The following is a 17522-nucleotide window of genomic DNA, read 5'->3' as shown; positions in this document are numbered from 1 at the left end:
TTTAAATGAAATTAAATTAGTTGATAGCATGGCACTGTAATCCTTGGCAACAGGAACTTCTGAAATGCCCCGGAGGCCCACTGTGCCTTCACTCACTCATTTCTTCAACAAATATTTACTCAGAGTCTTCCATATGCCAGTCGAAGCATTGGATACAAGGGATAGAGTGGTAGATAAGTCTGTCAGCTCCCAGCTCTAAGGAGGCTTACACTCTGGAGAAGGGCACAAAGGGCAGAGAGGGAAGGTGGTGCCATGTATTGGCAGTGGGTGGCATGTGTGAAGAGGATACCGAAGAGGGAGCAGATGGTGACGGGAAAAAGCCAGTCTAAGGAAAGAGGAGGCCGTGTGGGGGGAGGAAAGATCTAGGGAGAACCCTCAGTGAAGGAAAACGGCATGCCTCAAGTTTGGGGGTGCAGTTGAACATGGAAATGGGGTACAACTGGGATAGAGAAAAGGCCTATTTTATTGAGTGATGGAAGACAAGGTCAGAGAGACAGGGGAATCACATCAAGTAGGCAGTGTGGACCATGACACAGAGGCTGAGTTTTACCATAAGAAAGAGGAGACTCTGGAGGTCTTCAGGAGGGAGAGGTGTGATGTGATGTGGGACGAGGTCTGTTCAGCTGTGTGGCCAAGTGACCACAGGAGGGTACAAGCAGCTGCAGGCACATGACTGGGGAGGCTGCCTTCAGAAGCAAGTGATGGACTCTTGGACCACGTGGTGGAAATGAAAAAGGAAGTAAAGGGGAGAGCAGAGAACTGCAGGTGAGCAGAGCGCTCTTCATCTCACTCTTGAGGCCCCCCACCCCCCACCCCCACCTCCCCACCTCCCCCCACCCCCCCACCTCCCCCCACCCCCCCCCCACCCGCTGCCCAGAACATCGTCAACCACGGCCACCTCAGCAACTTCCCACTTGAACTAAGGCATCAAGCAAATGGACATAACCCTGCTCTGGCACAAGAAAGTCTGTGTATGTCTGGGCTGATGGCACTGGAGAAGGATTGCGCTGCAAGACCCATGTCCTGGTTCTGAAGTATGTAGAAGAATTGTCTGGGTGGAATTTGGATGGCTCTGGCACTTTTCAGTCTGAGGACTCCAGCAGTGACACATACCCCATCCTTGTGCCATGTTTTGGGACTCCCTTCTGCAAAGATTCCCACAAGTTGGTGAAGTTTTCAAGTATAACCATAAACCTTCAGAGACCAATTTAAGCCTTACCTGTAAATGGATAACAGATATGGTGAGCAACCAGTATCCTTGGTTTAGAATGGAACATACTCTCATGGGAATAGGTGGGTACCATTTTGGTTGGCCTTCCAATGGCTTGCCTGGGTCTCCAAATCCATATTACTGGGGTGGTAGATAAAGCCTATGGCAGGGATATTGTGAAGGCTCACAACTGGGCCTGCTTATATGCCAGAGTCAAGATTGCAGGGACAAATGCTGAGGTCATGCCTGCCCAGTGGGGCCCCAGATAGGACCAAATTCTACACAAGACCATGTGAATGAATCCACACTGGAGGTCATCTCCAGATGGGTCATTTCATCTTACATTGTGTATGTAAAAACTTGGAATGATAACAACCTTTGATCCTAAGCCTATTACTGGAGACTGGAATGGTCCAGGCTGCCACTTCAAAACACCAAGGCTATGTGAGAGGAGAATGATCTGGAGCACATTAAGGAAGCCATGCAGAAACTAAGCAAGCAGGACCATGTTAATGCCTATGATCCCAAAGGGTCCCTGGACAGTGCTCCATGAAGCCCCCAACATCAATGACTTTTTACTAGTTTTGCCAACCACAGAACTACCATCTGCACTCCCTGGACAGCCAGCCAGGAGAAGAAGCGTTACCTTGAGAACTGCTGCCCTTCTGCCCATTGCAACCCCTTTGCAATGTCAGAAGCCATCGTTTTCTCAATGAGACTGAAGAGGAGCCTTCCAGCAAAAGAGGAAGTGGACTAGACTTTTAACAAGCAAGCCCTTGCTGGCTGTTTATCTTCCTCCAACACTCCCCCCTCCCGGCTGTCCTAATTGTCTCCATGATAACTCAAGGGTTGGACTATCAAAGTCGTCTTTCTTTCTAAGAACTAAAGAAAGGAAAGGAAGTAAAAGAGTACCAAGTGGATCACTGTCCTAGGTGACAGAGGTTGGAGTGAGTGCCTTCCCAGGTCCCTGAGGACCTATGTGTCTAGGTTTTTACTGTGTAGAGAGTAGTAATTTCATGGACACATGTCCCAAGAGTGTGCTGGTTGCTGGTCTGACCATGGTTTTCAGAGAAACATTCTGAAGAGATGAAACCTCATGATGCCTCCCGATCCCAAACCTCAAAACCAGTCTCTTCCTGCAGTAGGTAGACACATCAGAATACCACATCAAGTGGGCCAGTAATATGTCATTCTTTACCTGTCACTAAATGGGACAAAAAGAATTTTGGAATCCTGACTGTGTAGCAGAGGGAAACAGATAGAGTTATGTTTCCCGCCACCAGCCTTGAGATACTCTGCATTCTGACAGGTGAGCCCATCTTGAGCTCTTTCAATGTGGAAGCCATAAGGGATGAAGAGATGGCTCAGCAGTTCAGAGTACTTCCCAGCAATCATGAGGACCAGAGAGCAGATCACAGTACTCATATTACAAGCAGAGCATTCCACACACTCTGGTGTGGACCCCAGCTCCAAGGGGAGACAGAGACAGGAGGATTGCCAGGGTTTTTGGCTTCCAGCCTAGCCAAGAAAACATCAGGTCACAGTTCAGGGAGAGACCTTGCCTCAAAGGAAAAGGTGGAGAGTAATAAAGGAGATGCCCTCTTCCAGCCTCTGTGGGTGAGGCATGAGCCAGGCGACCATAAACTCGATAGAGCACACACTCACACACAAATAAATCCTCACAAAAAGTGAAAGGGATTTAAAAAAAAAAAAACAGTGTGAGGATGTAAGAAGCTAGAGTGATACAGTTTTTTATAGTTGTCTTTGAAGGTGGAGGAAGGAGCCACAAGTCCAGGCATGGGGTGGCGTGGAAGGTGGGGATGGAGAAGCTGGGAATGGTCAGGATGCAGGCTTTTGTAGTGGAATCTTTGGGAGGAGGGAAGCACTGCAGACATCTTGACTCTCACCAGTGTGGAGCTGTGTTGAGCTTCTGACAGGAGGGCTCAGGGAAGAGAGCCTGGGCACCCATGGGCGTGCAGAGTGTGAGAGGGGCTTCCCTGACACCCCTACTGCTCACTTTCTGCAGTTGCCCCAGAAAAAACCCCTATCTCATACCGTGAGCCACCAGGAAAATGCGAACCAAATGCTACAATGAGGTTTTGCTTCAGCCCAGTCAGAACGCTATTAACAAAAGGCGAGCTGAAGAAATGCTGGGAGAAGGCAGCCACCAGAGGAATCAATGTCCACCTCCGCTGGGAGGTGACCTGGTGTGACAACTGTGGAAAATCAGGATGGTGGCTCCTCAAAAGCTGGGCCCCAGAACTCTGGAGTTAGCTACGGCACCCCCAAGTGTGTGAGTCACCACACTGAAGAGATACTTGCATATTCCGGTTTATTGATTCACCACTCACAATGGATTAAGTATGGATTTGTTTGAGGATCTGAAAAAGAATAGCTTTTCAACCCTAGTCTTTCATTAAGGGACAAAAATTCCTAGGCGGTTCAGTCCTGACCACAGCCACAGTAACACATGCTTGGCCACTTCTCCTGCACGAGGGCACACACCTGGCACTTGGACTGTGCATGCAGCCTGATACTTCACTGGGTACAGATAACAGACAGGGTCTTCATAGGTCACGGAAGATTGGACCTTTCTACTCAAGGCTCACTTCCAAGATCATACAGCCCAGCCCTAGGACTTCCTCCTCCAATAGTATTTCCTCAAAATGGAGTTTGAGAGCAGCCAGGCAAAAAAGGTGCGCCACACATTCCCGCCCAGAGGCTCATCTCTAACTCAGCCCTAAACTTTCAATAAAAGCTACAGCTCACAGCTGGGCCAGCCTGTTCCTTCCGGCTTCCAGTCTTGCTTCTGCACAGTGTGCCTTTAAGTATGTCCACCTCATTAAAAGCTTATGTGGACACTCACTTCATTAAAAGCTTACTTGGAGGTTGCCTCCTCTTTGCCTGGGAAGGCATCCTCGTCTCAACCACCTCAGCCAAGGGCAGAGGCATTGTTCCAGTTTGTCAGTAACAGACTGTTAGATGCGGCTAACAGATGAATGGCTACAGAAGCTGTAGTATGTGGACACAATGGGATATTCAGCCACCAAGAATGAGATTCTGTCACTTGCAGCGAAACGGATGGAGCTGGGGGGATGGCGTGCTAAGGAAAGCGAGTCAGACACAGAAAGTAGAGCACCCCAAGTTCTTATCCCCATGTGGAAACAAGGACTTGAAATGAGAGGAGGGATTGCTAGAGACTGGGAAGGTGCTGGGCTGCAGGTAGCAATGCATGGTGTCTGTGAAAATATCACCGAGAGTCCTGTCCATTTACACAACTAATATATGTAAATAATTGCAGTAATAGCACTTTGCAACAAGGCTACAGGCCAGGCCTCTTGGATAGCTGCCCAAGGCTATAGGGAAGGCCACAAAGGCCTCCAAGGATCTTGTCCCACTATGGGGCTGTTGCTTCTCAATCAGTGGGTGCTGCACAGGCAAGAGGGGGCTTGATGCCCCCCCCAAACTGCCACCTTGTCAGAAGCTAAACTCAGCTGCACAATGAATTTGGTCTCCTTGTTGATGCCGTAGACAAGTGCAGGCCCTTTAGCTGAGGCCACCACTCAGCAGTGCCCTATGGGAAACAGCCGTCCAGACAGCTGACAACATCTACTTGCTGAGAAACCAAGGTAGCTCCAGGGAAGACTTGGGAAGCCAGGAGATACTCTGGGACAGGACAAGACAGTGCAGAGGTTCCTCCACCTTGCATTCTTGCTGAGGCCATTGCAGGTTTAACTAGAGTTTGATCTCCTTGATGGAGAGTCCCGTGGAAAATTACCTGACTCTATTCCAGGAACCCGAGGTCAAGATGCCCCAGCTAACTGAGCTTCTTGTAAACTGCCTGCTTATCCAAACCTCCCTCTGCAACTGCTAAGCGAGATACCAGGCTGTGGTTTTTGCCTTTAAAAACCTCTTACCCTAAACACTCAGGCTTCATTTGGGTCCCAAATACCTGAGTGTAGTCCCAGCAGCGGGAACCAAGACTTTCAATCTGCTGTAAACGGCATGAGTGGTCATCTCTGGTGGGCTCCCTGTAACAACTCTGGGCATTTGCAGGTCAGTGTGCGGAGATATGCAGGTGAACATGGGGGGTCGTGACCCTACACAGGGTGAGCATCCGAGCTCACCCCCCTCCACGCAGCAGGTACCCAAGGCCTTTCTCTATACTTCCTGCTGCTAGCTCGTCCCTCCCCCATTTGACTAGGCTTCAGCTAGCTGGTGCTGGGAACCTTAAAAAGGGGGAGGTTAGGGGGAAGCAACAGCCAAGCCCTGTCTGATATAGCCCTGTGTCTCTGCTGCATTCATCCAATGGCATTTAAGGCTCATTAAATTTTGAATCCTGTGTCACCTGCCTTAGGCTCAAAATAGTTCCGTGTGCCTTTTGTTTCCCAGCTCTATTTTAATGGAAATTGTCTCCATTCACCTCTCTGTTCCCTTCTTCCTGCTAGCGATAGCAGATCTTTAATAATCTCCAATACAGAATTACTCACTCTGTGAACCTGTCACCTGGGGGAATACACTGGACCTTGACGGGTGTAAACAGTTGATGGTAGAGATGGGAGGCAGAGTATTAGAATGCACCTCCCTCTGGCTTTGGCCTGCTCTGGCTGCGTGTAAGGTACCCAGTGGCTTTATCACAGCCACTACACCGCAACACACGTAACCCACCCCAGAAAATTCCAGAGCCTAATGCATGAGAAGCACATACCTCTTGAAAGGCACCCAGGTGTCAGTCCTATAAATAAATCTGACATGGCGCTTGAATGTGTGACAGGTGCTGATCTGAGTGCTTCTGACTGGATGACATCAGGACTGTCCTCTTCACACGAGGAGGCTAAGCACAGAGAAGCTGAGTAACTGCCCCAAAGTCACAGAGCAAATAAGTTGTGGAGCTTAGCTTCGAACACAGGCCACCCAGAGTTGGAAGCTGTATCCTAGCCACTCTGTGAGCACTTTACCTCGCTCCAACCGACGGTTACCTCACAACATGCCTGGCTGGCTACCAGCACCAAATTCCGGGCCTAGTTTTGTTTCTTTTCAAAAATATTAGCAATCTGAACGTGTATATGAAATGTGCTAATGTTTTACATTGACCAATGAAACTATTACAAAATATATTTATGAGTGGGGATTGGTGTCCCTGCCGCCTCTGTGAGACCTCTGGTTTCGACTAACCCTTTATAGGAAATGGAGTACCACAACTTTAACCTTTCCACATTAGCAGACAGCTTCCTTCAGAGGCAGGCTCGGGGCCCAAAGAGCAGGTGGGATTCAGTCCCAGGATCCAGCCTGACAACCTGAATGTCACCCTGCAGATAGAGGAGGCAGCTTCCCCAGTTGGGACCTCGCAGCTGCCTTAGAGAAGTGTTTGAGGGAGATTGCTCTGTGGCTGGGGGATACCTGCCCCACCATAATTCAGTGCAGCAAGTGTAGCAAGCGGTGCAAGAAATGTCAGCTCTCATTAGCCTGCGTATAAATCTGCCGCTGCGAGAAACGGGATTGAGGGACGACGGGAAAATGCCAGGAAGTGGAAACATATGTTGTTCACACAAAAAGCACCTCCACAATGGGCGTCCTTCTCCAGTGCGGAGGCACTTGGAACCGGGAGGCATTGTTGCACCTTGTGTATCCGCCTCCTCCTTCCTTCCCTCCCCCTCCTGTGTAGCAGGAAGCGGAGACTCCATCATCCCTGGTAGGAGGGTCTGCTAAATGTTCGCTGACACAGCTGAACAGTCACAGAATGTCATAAAGAGTAAATGACTTGATAATGCAAAACAGTAATTAGGATGTGGTGCATGTTGATGCTATTTACATATTTTAACACCCTGATATTAACGAGTCTTCCCGATAGTACACAAATGAGCCAGCCTTTGCAGTTCATCCCTGATGGCCCAGATAGGCAGGCTTACCCCCTCTTCTCTCCTCACTTAGTATCTGCATTCCTGGAAGGCCTCCTGAGGGGAGGCTGGTTAGGTGGGTAGTGCAATTCCTTCCTCAGGACATGAGATGTGGCTGTCACTGGAGGGTGCTGGGGTGAAGGAAATTCTGCACTGCTGGCTGTATAAAGGGGTGAGGGCAATGGTCTGCGGATAAATGTGTATCAAGAAGTCCTAAGATGATAGATGGAGGGATGGAGATCGATGGACGACAGGTATCTGTGCCACTTAGCTGTTTCCATGGAGAAAACACTCCCTCCATGGCCAAGTGTCTAGTGTCACATCACTGAACAGGGTTGGGAAGAGGCACACATATGGTCCCCAGGGGCCAGTCTGTCCTGTGCACCTTTAATTAGGTTGCAGATCACTATTTGTTTGGCCTTAGTCACTGCCTTAACTCCCATCTGCACACAAAGAGAGAAGACAGGGCTAGTCTCTGTTGCAGACACTTCCCAAGGTGCCAGGACCCAGATCTTTCATTTTGCTAAAGCATCTGACTGAAAAGCTGGCAAGAAATCAGTGACTGTTGCCCCCAGTACGCAAATGGGAAGACCATAGCCCAGAGTGGAGAATAATTTGCACAAGAATGCACAGCAGTCTGGCAGAGTCTGGGACCTGGAACCCAATTCTTATTTCTAACAAAATGCTTTTTGCACCATGACCCTTTCCTGGGCATCTCTTCCTGGTTTCTGCCCAACAGACAGTTCTTTGTACCTGCAGATCTCTCCCCCTTCCTGCCGTGTGTGTGTGTGTGTGTGTGTGTGTGTGTGTGTGTGTGTGTGTGTGTGTGTGTGTGATGGAAGGCAGGCCAGCAGGCTTCCAAAGCCCTGTGTGGTATGGTGATGGTGGTTGCCAGGTAACAGGAAGACATCATGGCAGGGAGTCTGCCTTGGCAGATACGGACAAATGGGCGCAGCAGGGAATGGAAGAAAGAATGGTGGTGCCTGGTATGAGGGTCCTGAGTCAGAAATGGGAGTACAACCTGAGGCAGGCAGGAGAGACCTTACAGCTCAAAGGAGCCTTGAAGAGGTGACAGCCGGTACCCTTGCGTACTTCATAGGAAAACTCCGACCACAAACTGACATGCCTTAAGACAGTCATCCCATCCATTGCTGGCAGAGCTAGGGCTGCTGGAAGTGAAGGTGGAGGACCTGGGATTCCCACTGAACCCCACTGGGCGTGGTGGCAGCCTCCTCAGGTAGCTTAAGGGCCGAGTGCAGAGGGTGACCAGCCACCTCTACGGCTGTGTCTGCAGAGAGCTCTGTGGAGCTGGCCCTACTTACCAGAGCCCTTCCCTCCCCATCAAGCAACCTGGGGAAGGGCCACAGAGGGACAGAGAAACTGATGACAAGGAATGAGGCTGACGTCACGGGGTCACTCGGTTGAACAGATGGCGCACAGATATTGGTTTTAACTCACACATGGTTGAGTAAATAATGTTTAAGTTTTCCTTGCCAGCCTGGGGAGCCGAGCAGATCGCGCAGGGTAGAGGTACCTCCACCTCCTGCCCACTTCATCTGCTGTTCCCGGGGTTTTCATTTCCTACCCTGTTTGTGCTTTAGGGCACGGCTGGCTGGTCAGGAAGCCGGTGCCCTCGGAGGCAGGAGTGTGTGCAGAAAGCAGAGGGAGGGGGTGGGTGGGTGGGGAGCCGGCCGGCACTGTAGTGCAATATTGCAGTGTGTGCCCGGGGGGGGCATCTGCCAGGATAAATCACTGTCAAGGGTGCCACAGGCACCTTGCCTAGGGGACTGGTGGAATTTTAATCCTGGATAACAAAAAGCCTCATAAGACAACACACTCCTTGGTCTGCCTGTCAACAAGATCGCTTATTGGTTGGTCCACTGATACAAGTCCTGGATCAAAGTCCTGAACCCAGACAAAGGAGGGGCTGGGCTCTGAATGCTGATCCTGACCCGGCTTCCCATTGGCACCAAACATTCCCCTTAATGCTCCTGAGCCTTGGTTTCCCCATGTGTCTAAGGATGCTGTTGGCATTGGCTTGGCTTCCTTCACAGGGAAGCAATGTTTGAGTGAGTGATGGGGGATGGGTTGGGCAGGAAGAATGGTGAAGATGTGCTTGGTGGGTTAAGGTGAAGATTCTCTAGTGCAGGCAAGATGGAACCACTCAGAGGCTGTTGCCCATCCTTGGATGACTAGCCCTCCTGATACAGAAAGAAACAGGGCTCAGGGAGCCACATCATGGAGCTCTGGTTGGAGGGAACAGAGAAAGGAACGCAATTACAGGAGAGCCTGAGGTAGGGACAAGAGTGGGCTCTGGGGTGAGACTGTTCCTCTGTCTACTCAAGATGGAAAGCTGGATTTGTAACCTCTGGGCCTCAGTTTCTTCATCTGTCAAATGGGCATTATAACAGCTACTTCTCTGGGATGCAATGAGGGCAAATTCAAGAATGTGGTGGCTTGGCTCACCGCAAAGCCTCAACATCATTATTACAAGTACATTGTTATAATATCCTTGTTAACCAGTGCCATGCCAGTGATAGCCCACGACATTGGCAAAACCCAGACAAAACAACCCATCCCAGACTCAGGGCAAGATCAGGAAGAGTTCTGGGCTGAACCTTGAAGAGCAAATTAAGAAACAACTTAGAAAAGCAAATTGATTCCACAAGTACGTATGGAATGCAGGCCTGGGTTAAGAAGGAGATGTCTGTCAGATGGGATGGGGCTCCATTGCTCATATCTGTCCTCGGAAGGGTCAAGCTATCAATATGGAAGGCCTTGGGGGTTCTGCTACAGCAACAGCCACGGTCCCCACACATGAAGAACAGCTGTAACTACCAGCATGGGGGCAAATGCACACGGCTGCACCCCCATGAAGCCTCACCTCTGAGCACGGAAATTTGGACGGAACATCATTTTCCTAAGTCACAAAATATGACTCCTTTCTTTTTTTCAACTTTTTAAAAAAGATTCGTTTTTATTATTTTATGTTTCTGCGTCTGTGCACCATATACGTGTGCTTGGTGCCCAAGAGGTGGTAAGCCCTCATGTGGGTACTGGGAATCAAACCCATGTCTTTCATAACAATAAGTGCCCTTAACCACACTGAACCAATTCTCCAGCCCTCTTTTTTGTTTTTGTTTTTGTTTTCAACTTTCGAACATGGAGAAACCATTCTAACCTCTTGGTTCATACAGTTAGAGAGCAGGCTGGATTTGGTCTCAGACCATGGGTGACCATTGCAGAATAACAGGAACAGGGAGCTCAGAGTGATGGCTGATGCCTAGACAGTCTCTGGGGACGACTGGGACACAATCCTGAGCACACAGATTTAGGTACAGCGACAGGGTGCTTAGTGAGGAGGGAAAATCTGACTTGAAATCACATGAAAAGATAAAATTGAATATTCCAAAGCCTACACATGAGGACTCACGCAAAGGTGGGCTGAAGCTTAGGAACAGTGAGAACAGAAAGACGGCCCCCAAGTGTCTAAAGTTTGGTAGAGGAGAGGAACTGTCTGGAAGAGAGAAGGCCCATCCAGAAGAAGCATGCACAGTGAAAGCTTGGCTTCCCATGGAACCTACAAGTGATTAATTCACTATCTGTGGAACTGGCCTTGGATTGATTGAAGGGAAATATTTGAAAAGGGATTCGCTATGTAAATACCTTTTGTGATTCCTTTTAACATGTAGGGACAAAGGAGGAAATGCATCAATGCTCACTAAAATGCCAGCTCCCAGGCATTATTGTCTGCAGAGTGGAATAAGTCTCTGTCTTCTGAAAGGACAGAGCAGGAGCTTCTCTGGCATGCAATTCCATGCACAGTGCATGCTTTTGCCCATTCTTGTGAGGAGGTGCTTCCTAATTACCAGGCAACCACAGCCCCCTATACACTGATTCTCCTAATGTCTGCCTGTGGGGGATGTCACCACAGCAGAGTCACGGAGGAGATTTGAACAAAACATCAGCATCCAAGTAGGCAGGCAGTCTGGAAGTTGATGCTGTCAGGACAGGGGTGACATGGACCCTGGTGCCTTCACCATGGGTCACCTCACTGACCAGTTGCTTTAGTGGACACGAGAATTCAATGAGACAAAATTTGTATAGGGCTAGGTGCAGTGTAGAAACTGCGGCAGATGGACCTCAATACCAATCTGAACATATAGCAAGACCTTGTTACACACACACACACACACACACACACACACACACACACACACTAAAAAAAAAAAAAAGCTGTCGTATTGCTGGGCAGATGAGTGAATTTGTCCACATAGAACTTTGATTCTGAGGTGAGCAATGTGGGACCCTTCTCTTTCTGACACAGTCCTCATGCCCTGCATGACTCCCACATTCAACACATACACCACACCACAGGCACACCGCATGCATACAGACGCTCACATCCACATAGCACATGAAACACAAAGCATAGATCACACTCAGCATGCATGCAACTCAGAAGCACACCAGTTCAGTCACCGCAGCTATTACCCCCACGACCACGTTGCCCGTGTCCATGCAGGGTCCACAGGAGTGTGAGACCCTACAGGGTGGCACACAGGCTCTTGTAGCCCAGAGAGTCCACAGCCACCCCAGCTTCACTGGAGAGTCCACAGCCACCCCAGCTTCACTGGAGAGTCATCATTCACCTAGTGCTATTTCTTTGCCATTCTGCAGCAGGTGCCAGCTGCCTAATTTTAATCAATTAACTTCTACTTAAAAGCATTAAGTTTCCTAATACTGCTGCACCAGGGCAATTGTACAGTAAATTGTGAATGTAAAGGAGATCTATCACTCAAATTTGCCTTCCCGAGGAACAAAGCCCCCATTAGGGTAGCATTGTCTCGGGAGCTTCAGGCAGTGAGCCCGGCAAAAGAAAACACTCATCACGGAGACTGGGGTGGGGGTTCCATGTGACTTTCTGTGTAGCACGGAGGACTTGGTCCGGTGGAGGGAGGGAAGGTGGGTTCTGAAGGAAGCCCCGGAGAGACAAAGGAGTGGGGGGGGTGGGGGGGTGTTGAGAGGACACAGGCGGGGCATGTGTGGAGGGGAGAAGGGGAATGCTGATAGATATATGTCTTGGGAGAAGGGCTGCATGGAGGCCCTTAAGGCCTGTGTTCTCCAGTCCAGTCTCCAGACAGGACGTGGCCCCAGGTTGGGACAGTAAACGGGTCTTGAAACTTTATCTCATTTCCTCCCCTGCCCTGCCCGGCCCTGCCTTATCCTGTCCTGCCCTGCCTTGCTCATGAGCTGGCCACACTGGATGTGGCGATGTCCCGGGATTATGTCCACCCTCTCCTGCCTCAGGGCTATCTGCACGTGCTGATCACTGCACCATTTAGTCAGCTGACACTTCACCAGCCAAGACCCACTCACTCCCCCCGGGAGTGCACACCAAGCTCCCTGTATCATCAGCGGCTCACTGCTGTCCTCACATCCTCATCTACTGCGGAAAGTGCACATCCCATCTGTCTGTCCACTGGGAACCCCCAGCGTCTGAAACAGTGCCCTGCACATAGTAGGTGCTGTCCATAGGGATGGCATACAATTCTTGAGTCAGGTGTCTGTGTCTGAAGTGAAAATCACTCTCCCACCTCCTGCCGTCCGTCATTGCTGCAAATTCTTCATGCCTCTCGTGTCTTTTGTTCTGATGGAATGGGCCTTGCTTCCATCCTCAGATACGTGGTGCCTGTGTGTGCCAGCAGCCTGCATGCCTATTATTCCTGTACCAGCATCCACAAAACACCCTCCAGTGTACACTCACTCTCAGTCCCCAGTTTCTCCTTCTAGGAAACCTTCTCTGACTTCCTCACCCTCCAGGAATGACTTCTTTGAAGCCTCAGTGACTTGGACACTTCTCTAAGAGTCTCTCATGTCAGACGGTCTCTGGAATTCCCTAGGATCCCCTCAGCAGCCCCGATCCTGCAGCTTTCCAGACCTGGGAAACCAGAATAGGGTCTGCGCGGTCTAAGCATGGCTGTTGATGGTTCTGAGGGCTGGTCAGGTTTGGGCCTGGGCCCTTCCTCAGTTTACACTCCCAGTAAGCAACCGCCACTGGAGAGCCATCTCTGCAGTTTTATACACGCACAGCACGTTCAAGCAATAGGCACTGTCTGACAAATGCCACTTACGATGCTGAGTCCTGGGGAGCCAGGAGAGGCTTGCTGAGCGCCAGAAGCAGAGGCAGGCGTGATAACTGGAGTTGGGTAGATGGACCCGGGGCTGTAGATTCTTAGCCTTTACTAACACGGCCTCTTTGAACAACCAGGCTCCCTCCCAGAGCTTCATTTCCTGCACCAGAGTGGAGTAATTGGCCTCCGTCTCCCAGGACTGTGGGGAAGAGACTGTGTCCTGGAGGACGGTGCTTAGACTGGCCTTGCATGCAGTGGATGCTCAGTGGATGGGAATGTATCTTCTGCAGCTAAAGCAATGCTTTTCCAAAGAGTCAGGGAGTGCCCACCCTTCCCTTCTCTTCCCCTGACTCAGCAGCAGCAAGGGGGCTGCCCTGTTCTCTCCTCTCCACCTCCCCTCCTCCCACTCACTCCTCCAAACCTGACCCAGGTTGGGGGTCTACCCCGGCAGCTGCAGAAGTGTGCGCCCCACCTGCATTCCCTCGCAGGCTTCCACCCCCTCTCATCCCTCCAACCATGCCACATGGCCGTCCTCCCGGCCTGAGGATCCTGGCTGTGGAGCAGCCTCACAGCACATGCAGGGCTCACACATGCTCACCTGGTAGGCTGGCACGCAGGTCTGTGTGCTGCCATGGCCAAGTGCCCACTCCCGGGCACAGTGAGGCCAGTGTGTAGCCCAGCAGATGGCAGAAGGTGGGGGCCAGGCGGGGGCCCGAGCTCCTGCTGGTGCTGGAGGTGAGGGCTGGGTGGAGGGAAGGAAGCTTGGCAGGCAGGCAAGAGATGCTGTAATGATTTGTCTGTGGAGTCCTGTGCTTCGGGTCCGGGATGGGCTTCCCCCCAGCGCTAGTCATGATATCGAGGCTGTCAAAGGTTGAGCTGATGCTTGCAGGGGAAGATGACTCTGAGATTGAGAGTACAGAGAAACGCTGTCTTCTACTTGCAGGCCTCAGAGCCATCTCCATCAAATCCCTGGAGACAGCGGTATTCCATTGGAAAGCTGAATGGAAACCAGAGCTCTGGCTGATGCATTGGGGTGAGAGGGACAGTTACAGTGATAGCATTGTGGTAATGGTTAAGAAAATTCGCTAGGCAGCGCACGCCTTTAATCCCAGCACTTGGGAGGCAGAGGCAGGCTGATCTCTGTGAGTTCGAGGCCAGCTTGGTCTACAGAGTGAGTTCCAGGAATGGTGCAAAGCTACACAGAGAAATCTTGTCTCGAAAAACCAAAAAAAAAAAAGAAAGAAAGAAAAGAAAGAAAATTCACAGATGCGTCTGGCCTTAACAAACTGTGGGGTGCTTGGAAAATAAATGAGGAGATCAGCCATGGGCCTTTAAAGAGAGAACTAGGCCATACAAAAGTCTTAGGGACAGGGAAGAGTGGTGGGTTACATGAGCAGAGCTTGGGGAGTTCAATGACAGACGGAGAGAATTCTCAAGGCCAGTTAAGCTGACCTCCCAATCCCCAGCTGTGGGGCTGTTAGACAGTCTGGGCCCTGGAAGAACGGGGTGAGTACAGTACTGAGGCTCAGACCCCGAGATTGGCAGGAGAACAGCAGCCCAGCGCTCAGGAATCCTAAGATGTTTCACAGCTGTCATTATCCCAAGGGACTGCAGAAATCAAAACCACCATCCTCAGCAGACTGTCCTAGTGTGAGACCCAGCCAGTGATCACAGCTGAGATCAGTATGTGCTACCTGAGATTGGCCCTAAGAATTCTCTACAGCCTTAGGAAGGGTGGACATGCTGTTATTCCCCTCCACAGATTAAGAAATAGTAACAGCGGAGCCCAAGTTATATGAGATACTTAAGACCTAGCGTGAAGTTTGAGCCCTGACTCTAAGAGCCTCATTGTACTCCCAACCAGTGAGGCTGCTCTTGGGCACGCCTTGCCCAGCCCCGAACACTAGCAGTAGAAGATTGACACCCAGCACCCAACGTCTCCTCTCCAGGGTCCATAGAGGAGAGAGTGGAGGCCGGGGCTCCTTCCGACCCAATATCTGCCTCTTCTCTGGTGTGGTCCCTAGTTCATGCTGCTGCAGCTCCTCTGGCCTCCTTGCTATCACTCCAACTCCAAACTCACTTCTAACTACCTCCTCTCGACTTTTGTTCTTGATGTACATTCTCATCACTGACCAAAATGCCCGAGAACAACCTATAGGGCAGAACTCTTTATTATTATCTCTGCCCATGGTCACTTGGCCCCACCCAGTTAGACAGAGCCCCGTGGCAGTGGGAACCTATGGTGGGAATTGTTATTCTTTTTCTTGGCAGACAGAGCAGACAGGAAAGGATGCTGGAATTTGTGAAAAGTTCTCTTTCCCTTTTTGTTTTCATGGACTATCAGCTCGTGGGATGGCAATGCCCACATTCAGGATGGATCTAGCCCCTGTTAAATTCTCTATGGAGAGGCCCTTATGGCCACACTTAGAGATGTGTCTGTCACACTTAGAGATGTGTCTGTCCCTTCATCTCCCAGGTGATTCTAAATCCAGTCACACTGACAATCAAAACCAACCATCCCACTGTCCCCTCTACGTCACAGACATTCTGCAGCATCTTGTGGTCAACTCATCTGTCTGCTCTTTATTGCTGCCTTCCCTGACAACCCCCATCTGGAGTGCCTCAACTACTCTTCTTTCTTCCTTAGAACGGGAAGGACCTTGCTGGTCTATTCCCTTGCCTTCTAGCTGTCTACACAAGAAATGAGGCCAGCCCTGGGGAAGAGGGCCCCGTGGATGCGTTTGCCAGCCCCTGATACAGTGTCTGGCCAGAGTCCTCCTGAGATACTTCAGGAGCAGAGACAGCAGGGCTGGGGCACTGTATCTCTGGCCTAGCTCAGGCTCCCCAGGGACAGAAAAGAACCTTCCAGAAGCCAGTTGCCGGCCCGCTGCTTCCTGCCTTCTCTGACAACAGTGGAGCACACACTGGGTCAGTGTGACCTGCTGCAGCAAGCTCTCTTCCAATTTCAATTGTCATTGAATCCCTGTTCGTCCTCTGCAGGGTGCCCCAAACTCCAAGAACAAAGTCCCCCAATGGCCAGGGCCTGAGCCCAGAGCTCTTACTCAGGGGTCGGCATGAGCACCGGCAGGAAAGCTCTTCACTGATGTTTCCGAGGACTACCTCCAGCCTCAGGCTATAAATTACATACCTGCCTTTTGGAAGCAGAACAAGGGGTCTTTGGAGATGTAGCTTAAGGAAGCTCCCAAGTTTCCTACCCACACAACAAGACATGCCTGACTGTATGGTATTGGACGGGTCACTTAAACTCAGTTTTCCTTCCTGTTAAGTGGGAATGGTGATACTTACCTCGCTCCCAGGCCTGGGATGACTTCATGTGACAGTGTCTCTGAGGTGACAGGCAGAACCTCACATGGAAAAGGAACCTGACGTAGTTCTGTGGTTGTTGTTGCTACTTTCAACTAAGAAAGGAATATCTACTAAAATGAATTAATCCCCAAATCTCAGTGGCTAAGACAGCAAAGGTGTGCTTCTTGATCACGTCCCTGATCCTTGCAGGTGTCATGTCTACGGTGACTGGGAGATCAAGGTTCTTTCCACAACCTCAGAATCTCATTTACTCATTTGTTGAAAAAAGAAAAGAATTTAAAAAAAGGAGCCAGGTCTGGACTGCCTTATCACACCCATCCTTGTTCCATTTGTTGGAGCTCTGTCACATGGTCTTGTTCAACTACAGAGAATTCTGGGAAGTGTAGTCCAGATGCTTGTTGAGGCGGGAGGGACGATAATAAGTTTCAGCTTATTGCCATTGCCCCACCCCTCCCTGGCTCTTTTTTTTTTTTTTTTTTTTTTAAACCAAAGCTGTTTTGGCTCATGGCATCTGGGAAATGAGAAACAGTCCTGATATCTCCTTCAAAGGCCCCAGTGACCTCACTGTCTCCCACTAGACCCCACCTCCTAAAGATTCCACCACCTCCCATTAACGTCCCAGGCATGGGGGAGAAGGGGGTGGCTAAGGACTTTTGGGGGGTATTCCAGATCCAGTTTAGGGGGCTGTTTGGGCCTGATGGGGACTGTGGTAAACCCAGGACATAGGAGCTGACTAAAAAGGCAGGAGCTACTCCAATCCTAGCTAATCCAGGAGCCAATGAGACCCAAGCTGGCTGGGTTTTTACAAAGTAACAGACTGGAATTTTATGTGCAGTTTCCCAGCTCCTTATATATAAATTTAGCATTGCTTAAGACATACCGAGCTAAAAACAAACAAACAAACCTACACAAAGACCAAGTCAGAGAAAGCCCCCAGAGTGGCCACACAGAACA

General features: G+C 50.3%; 1 pseudogene; it reads left to right on the top strand.

Annotated features, from left to right (window-relative positions):
• The first annotated feature begins 727 nt into the window (after positions 1-727).
• Positions 728-1975, top strand: LOC131911164 (glutamine synthetase-like; annotated as a pseudogene).
• Positions 1976-17522: the final 15547 nt, after the last annotated feature.

The sequence above is a fragment of the Peromyscus eremicus genome, chromosome 5 (genome assembly GCF_949786415.1).
Source record: "Peromyscus eremicus chromosome 5, PerEre_H2_v1, whole genome shotgun sequence".
Lineage (NCBI taxonomy): Eukaryota > Metazoa > Chordata > Mammalia > Rodentia > Cricetidae > Peromyscus > Peromyscus eremicus.
The sequence above is the reverse complement of the archived record's forward strand: the minus strand, read 5'-3'. Positions and strand labels throughout refer to the sequence as shown.